Raw genomic sequence first — 6,000 nt, forward strand, 5'->3', positions numbered from 1 at the left:
TCAACAAGACTTGGATATTCGTTGAGGTTCATTTTCACTGTTTCTTGTGGAATTTCAACAAGAAACTCCTAGAGACAACCCTTTTGTCGCTAAAATACAAACTATAGGGCTCTGTATCGACCAAGGATATCCGCCTTTTTGGTTAACAGGACGAGGCCGTCGAGAGTTCTTAGTGGGGCTAAAACAAGTAAGCTTTATACGTAAATGAGTAATGTTGGTTTAAAAAAAAGAATGATACCCTGTCCATGGGGCACTTCAGCTTGTGCCGTTCTTACTGGGCGTAATCATATTTGTGATAGATATTTCAATATGAGACCCCAAGTAACTGATAGTTACAGATTTGTTTTTTTTAAAGCTTTTTAATTTTTAAATGACAAAGTAATCCTACAATTAAAACTTCTATTGATGTCAAAAATGGAATCATGATATAGCTCCTCCTTCGTGGGCGAAGATGAGCACATTTCTCATTTCCTACGGACTCGAAGATGGCTGTAAAGTCCAATCCTCGCTTTAAAAAGCTGGCCGCATATATGGCATGGATGGGATAGGTCAGTTGCAGATAGGCCTGCTTCTTCTCTCAGCTTTTTGTTGGTTCGGCGCTCTTTCGCCCTGGCCACTCTTCTTGCTTCAAATCTTGAGACTCCGAGACTCACAGCTTCACGCCACGAGGAGAGATCGAGAGCTAGTGCTTCCAAGCAATGAATGTCAATATCGCATTCCTTGAAGGAGTTCTTGAGAGTGTCTTTATAGCGCTTGTATTGCCCTCGTTGGGAGCGCTTTCCTGTACACAACTCCCCGTACAGAAGTCGCGTGGGAAGGCGTTTGTCTGGCATGCGGACTACATGTCCCGCCCATCGAAGTTTGGAATTTTTTACTGTCGCATTGATACTTACAAAATGAATGGGTGCAGGATTTGTAGAGGCTCAAACAAATGGAACTATGGCGCGCCATTTAATGTGTACTGGTGCAGCAATGTGCCGAATTTTTACGCATCTTATATCAACTCAGTCTACCTGTCTGTCTGTCTGTCTGGTACAAATCTTGATCACGTTATTTGTCGCCCTTGTCACACAATTGTTCATTGTCAAAACAAAACTTGAATCAATTTTAAAAAATAACCAATTAGTTAATTAATTAGTGGCAGTTAATTAATTCTGTTTTAGATAGAAAAGGGAGATCAATCTTGTATCGATTAGTGTCAATTATTGTGCGGTTCTTTCCCTTATAAAAGCTTTATTATTATTTTGTATTATATTGCTTGCTTTGTAGCACGCATTCCCTCCTAGTTTCACATCCGTTTTTCAACTCTTTGTCTTCGTGTAGGACAGAAATTCATGCTACGTTCATGCTGGCTATTTTTGTTAGAAAATTTATTTTAAAAATCGTTTGAATTAGTAAGAAGTTTGTGATCTTTGGGTGTGTGTTTGCGTGTGTGTTTGCGTGTGTGTGTGTGTGTGTGTGGATGTTCATAAAATAAAGGAAGATAACTCAAAAGTCTAGCTAAACGGGACAATGGAGAAAAAGAAATGGGAGATTTCGTTGGAATAGAAAGTGCCCGAGCAGAAGGAAATGGAACTCTTATGTAAGATTGTCTCTGAGTTGTGTACGTGAGCACTGCTGGAGTGGGGAGGGAGAGGGGCCTCCGTGAACACTCGTGGAGTGGGGGAGTTTAGGGGATGGGGGGGGGAGGTTGTCACTTAATGAGCTCTATTTGTAGAAGTACCGTTTTAGTGAAGAGTTGTGAGAGGGGTGGGGCGCGTAAGACTCGTGTCTTGGGCTGACTGAGGAGGGACAGAGAGAGTTAGTAAGAGAGAGTGTGAGACAGAGAGAAAGATGGAGAGAGAGAGTCAAAGAGAGACAAAGAGAGGGAGAGAGAGTATGAGAATGACAGACCCAGTTTGTAAAGAGAAGGAGAGAGATATGATTATAAGAGGCCTCAGAGCAAGTCACTGAAAGAAGGAATAAGAAAGATACAGAAGTATAGAGGCATGAACTAAGGAGAGAAAAATAGAGAGAAAAAGAGAGAGAGAGAGAGAAAGAGAGAGAGAAATAGGGAGAGAAAGAAAGAAATAGGGAGAGAAAGAGAGAGAAATAGGGAGAGAAAGTGAGAGGAGAAAAAGATAATTATTTGAAATAAAATATTACCAACAAAACCAATGGCTGTTCGGGTTACACTCACGATGTTACGTAGAGATCTGATTTATATTTCAAGTGCTTACATTTCTATTTCCCTATTTATCTGAAAACGTGTGCACTTCAGTTCTGCGTTTTTATTGACAATGGCGGAGACTTCCAACATTTGTATGTTGAAAAGAAATCCCATAATTATGATGATAACATACTCAGTCATTGCAGTTCCTCGTGAGAATAAAAGAAACTTATTTCATTAAATAAAAATATAATCGAGTTAAAAAAAAAAAACCCAGAAAAGATAGAGAAATGAAAAAGTATAGCAGATAAAACCAATGCAGATATTAGAGTCAATACTCACCATTTTTACAAAGCTTATATCAGCTCACTCTGTCTGTCTGGTTCAAATCCTTTACACGTGATTTCTCCCACCTCCTATTCTCGGATATTCTCAATTATTCATTGTCGGCAAAAACACATGAAGCTATTAAAAAAGTAAACAATTAGTTAATTAATTAGTATTAATAAAAAATATATTTTTTTTATATTTTAAAGGGAGATAAATCTTGTAGTATTGCTATATGCAACAGTGATTGTGCCTTTCTTTCCCTTTTATACGCGTTCAATTAAAAAAAAAATTATATTATACTTGTTTGTGTTCATTTATTTTCGTCTTTTGTCCAATTTACAGTTGTTTATTTATATATCAAATTTATAATTAATTTAGTTCCATTTACTAATTCTAAAACTCGTGCATCTATATAGATTCATCATTAACTATTCATCTATCAAGCTACCATACTTCACTTAATGCACTTCCATATATATATATATATATATATATATATATATATAAATATATATATCATAAAGGAGAGAGAGAGAGACAAAAAGAGAGAATGATAGAAGTGCATCAACTGATGTATAGTAGCTTCATAGATGAATATGTAGAGATAAATAAATAAATATATATATATATATATATATATATATATATATATATATAATATGGTTTCTATCGGTTGAGAAGTTTAAGAAGGAGTGTATTTTTTCTAATGACTATTTTCCTGGTACTATGAAATACGCCATATTTATTTTCATTTTTGTTCAACTTATTGTTTGCAAACTTCAGCTTATAACAGACGTCGTTGTCCAGCTTGTTTTCTAATTCATTTCAATTTATCGTTTAATGCTCTTATTTCAGTGAACTATTAAATCCATTTTTTTGTAAGCGACATCTACAATACACATAACATCGTTAGTTTCCCAGCCGAAGGTCTTTGAAGAACGTGACGATTTCCCCACGAGTTTGACTATTGACTATCATTTAACTCATCTCGCCCCGGGGCCTGATAATAATACCTTACATTTCGATACAGTAACAAGGTCAGCATGACACTAGATAGCTTCATTTTCTTCTTTTTTTTTTATTTTTATTTTGGAACCCAGTTAGAGCCCAGTGTGCTTCTAGTCAAATTAAAACCGACCTCGTTTAAGTCCTAATGTCAAAGTGTGTGTGTGTGTATGAGACTGGTTGCAGGAGGTGCAAGGATTGAGTTTATATTTCCCTTTATCTGTGTGTGTGTGTGTATTGAAGTGCTTGTGTGTAATATATTATTGATTTTTTTGCTATTTCATACAGCATTAAGCTAATGTTTTTTAACCAGTGAGTCTCACATTATGCTTATATTTATTAACCAGCGGGTCTCTCATTAAGCTAATGTCAATTAACCAGTGGGTCTCTCATTAAGCTAATGTCAATTAACCAGTGGGTCTCTTATTAAGCTAATGTCAATTAACCAGCGGGTCTCTCATTAAGCTAATGTCAATTAACCAGTGGGTCTCTCATTAAGCTAATGTCAATTAACCAGTGAGTCTCACATTATGCTTATATTTATTAACCAGCGGGTCTCTCATTAAGCTAATGTCAATTAACTAGTGAGTCTCATATTAGGAAAATGGGATTAAAAACTAGAGTGACTTTTTTTGTTAGCTAACAATGTTTTGGCAATTTGTTGTGAGTGCACACTAAACTCTCATTGAAACTCGAAGTCATTTTAACACTTGTATAGGTAGCGTCAGCATTGCAGTGAGGTAGCCTGGTACAGGCTTCCCGAAGGGCGACAGAGTCGGCAGGGATTTAAACCCGAGACCATCGATAAGTCCAGCTCTCAAAGCATCAATTTTTTTTTTCAAAGGAAACCTCAGAATTTGCGCTATTCAATTTTAGCCTAAACATCTTGCAATTAAGGCTTAGACATTTAGCCCCAATTCACTACAATTGACAGTAAAATAAGCAAGATTTAACTTTTCGTTTATTTATTTTAAAGGAATATAGTTTAATTCTCGGTTTTCAGGTTTAAGAATATATTTAAAATGTCAAGCTTTATGAATAATCCCGCCAGGGGCTCAGTGATGTATTTCATCTCTACAATAAAAGGTTCAGTAATGTATTTTTAACTCGTAGATCATAGGTTCAGTGATGTATTTTAACTCTTAGAATCACTTAGACCAGGGGTTCTAAACCTGTGGGTCGCGACCCCCTTGGGGATCGATTGACGATTTGCCAGGGGTCGCCAGAGACCATCGAAAAAATGAATAGTTTTGTCTATTCTTCTATTGCTGTGTGTCTGAGCGGCGGCGGGGGGGGGGGGGGGTCGCGGCAGAGTGTGGGATTGTAAAGAGGGGTCGCCGAGCTTAAAAGGTTGAGAACCGCTGACTTAGACCATAGCTCCAGTAATGTATTTAACTATGATAACTTTAAGGCTCATTATATATATTTAACTATGAGATAAAAGGTTCAGTAATGTATTTCAACTCCTAGGGTTATATGTTTAGTAATGTAATTCAACTCTGAAGTCATAAGTTTATACCTTAGGTTCATTAAAATATTTAAAATATCATTTTATTTTAGGTTCCGTAATGAACTTCTGCTCACATCTAATTTAATAGCGATTTAAAAGAAAAACAACAGCATGAAAAAAAAACTTTTAAAAAGAAAGATTTATTTGACTTGGACGTTAATTCAGTCTACGACCTAGGATCCTCTATCTCAGATTTATCTTCCATTTCTTTTCTTGATATCACGGTTAGGTTGTTGGTTTTCTTTTTGGCTGACATCTCTTTTTCTTTTCTTTCTACCCAGATTTTGGTCTTTCATAAAGTCCCTTTGACCAAGTCTCAAGGGGTGATAATTAGTGGGAGACTATTTTCTTGCCCTCCGGTCAGGGGAAATAAACGATGGTTACTAACATTTAGTTGGACATGAAAAGAGTAAAATTGAGATATAAATAAGCCCTAGTGAGAACCCCTGTATATGTGTATAAAGTGTAGTATATGTTTTAACAGACAAATGGCTCATTTAACATGATGTACATTGTGAAGACCATTTTGGCTTTGTACTTTTGTTCTCATATCTCAATTGGATGTAACCCATTCATAGCTTCCATTACAACAGACATTATATACATCAATTTATTGGTCTGATATTTACGAAAACAATGCCGGTTCAAGAATAAGAAAGGCCCGTCATGTGAAATGCTTTTGTCGGGACACATCAGAAACAGACGGTACAGAAAGATAGCTAGCTAGATTCAAATTTGTTTTTCATTGCATCAATCAGACATCTTTTTTCTTCAATATTCTATTTTTTATTGCATATATGTTGCAAAAATAATGAATGACAAACTATTTCTGATACTTATATTTGTATATTTAATGTAAATCTTAAAAAAACTCAAAGGAAAACTTACATTTGTGGCTAGTTAAATTTTTTGTTCGACTTTTTTCAACATAGCCTTAGGTCTATTTGCCAACAGCCTGAGACAGACAGACAAGCAGACGGAGGAACAGTTGAAACGTGACGAATGG

At 36.0% G+C, this 6,000-nt stretch overlaps 1 long non-coding RNA gene across 1 annotated transcript in view; it reads right to left on the reverse strand.

The window, feature by feature from the left end:
- The window catches only part of LOC129924442 (uncharacterized), a 40,509-nt gene extending 34,509 nt beyond the window's left edge, over positions 1-6,000 (reverse strand). The window contains exons 1-2 of the long non-coding RNA XR_008776384.1: positions 5,883-6,000; positions 2,492-2,614 (exon numbers count right to left, since the gene is read on the reverse strand). This is a non-coding gene — a long non-coding RNA (uncharacterized LOC129924442). The remainder of the gene's footprint in view (positions 1-2,491; positions 2,615-5,882) is intronic.

The sequence above is a fragment of the Biomphalaria glabrata genome, chromosome 1 (assembly GCF_947242115.1).
Source record: "Biomphalaria glabrata chromosome 1, xgBioGlab47.1, whole genome shotgun sequence".
In the NCBI taxonomy this organism is placed as follows: domain Eukaryota; kingdom Metazoa; phylum Mollusca; class Gastropoda; family Planorbidae; genus Biomphalaria; species Biomphalaria glabrata.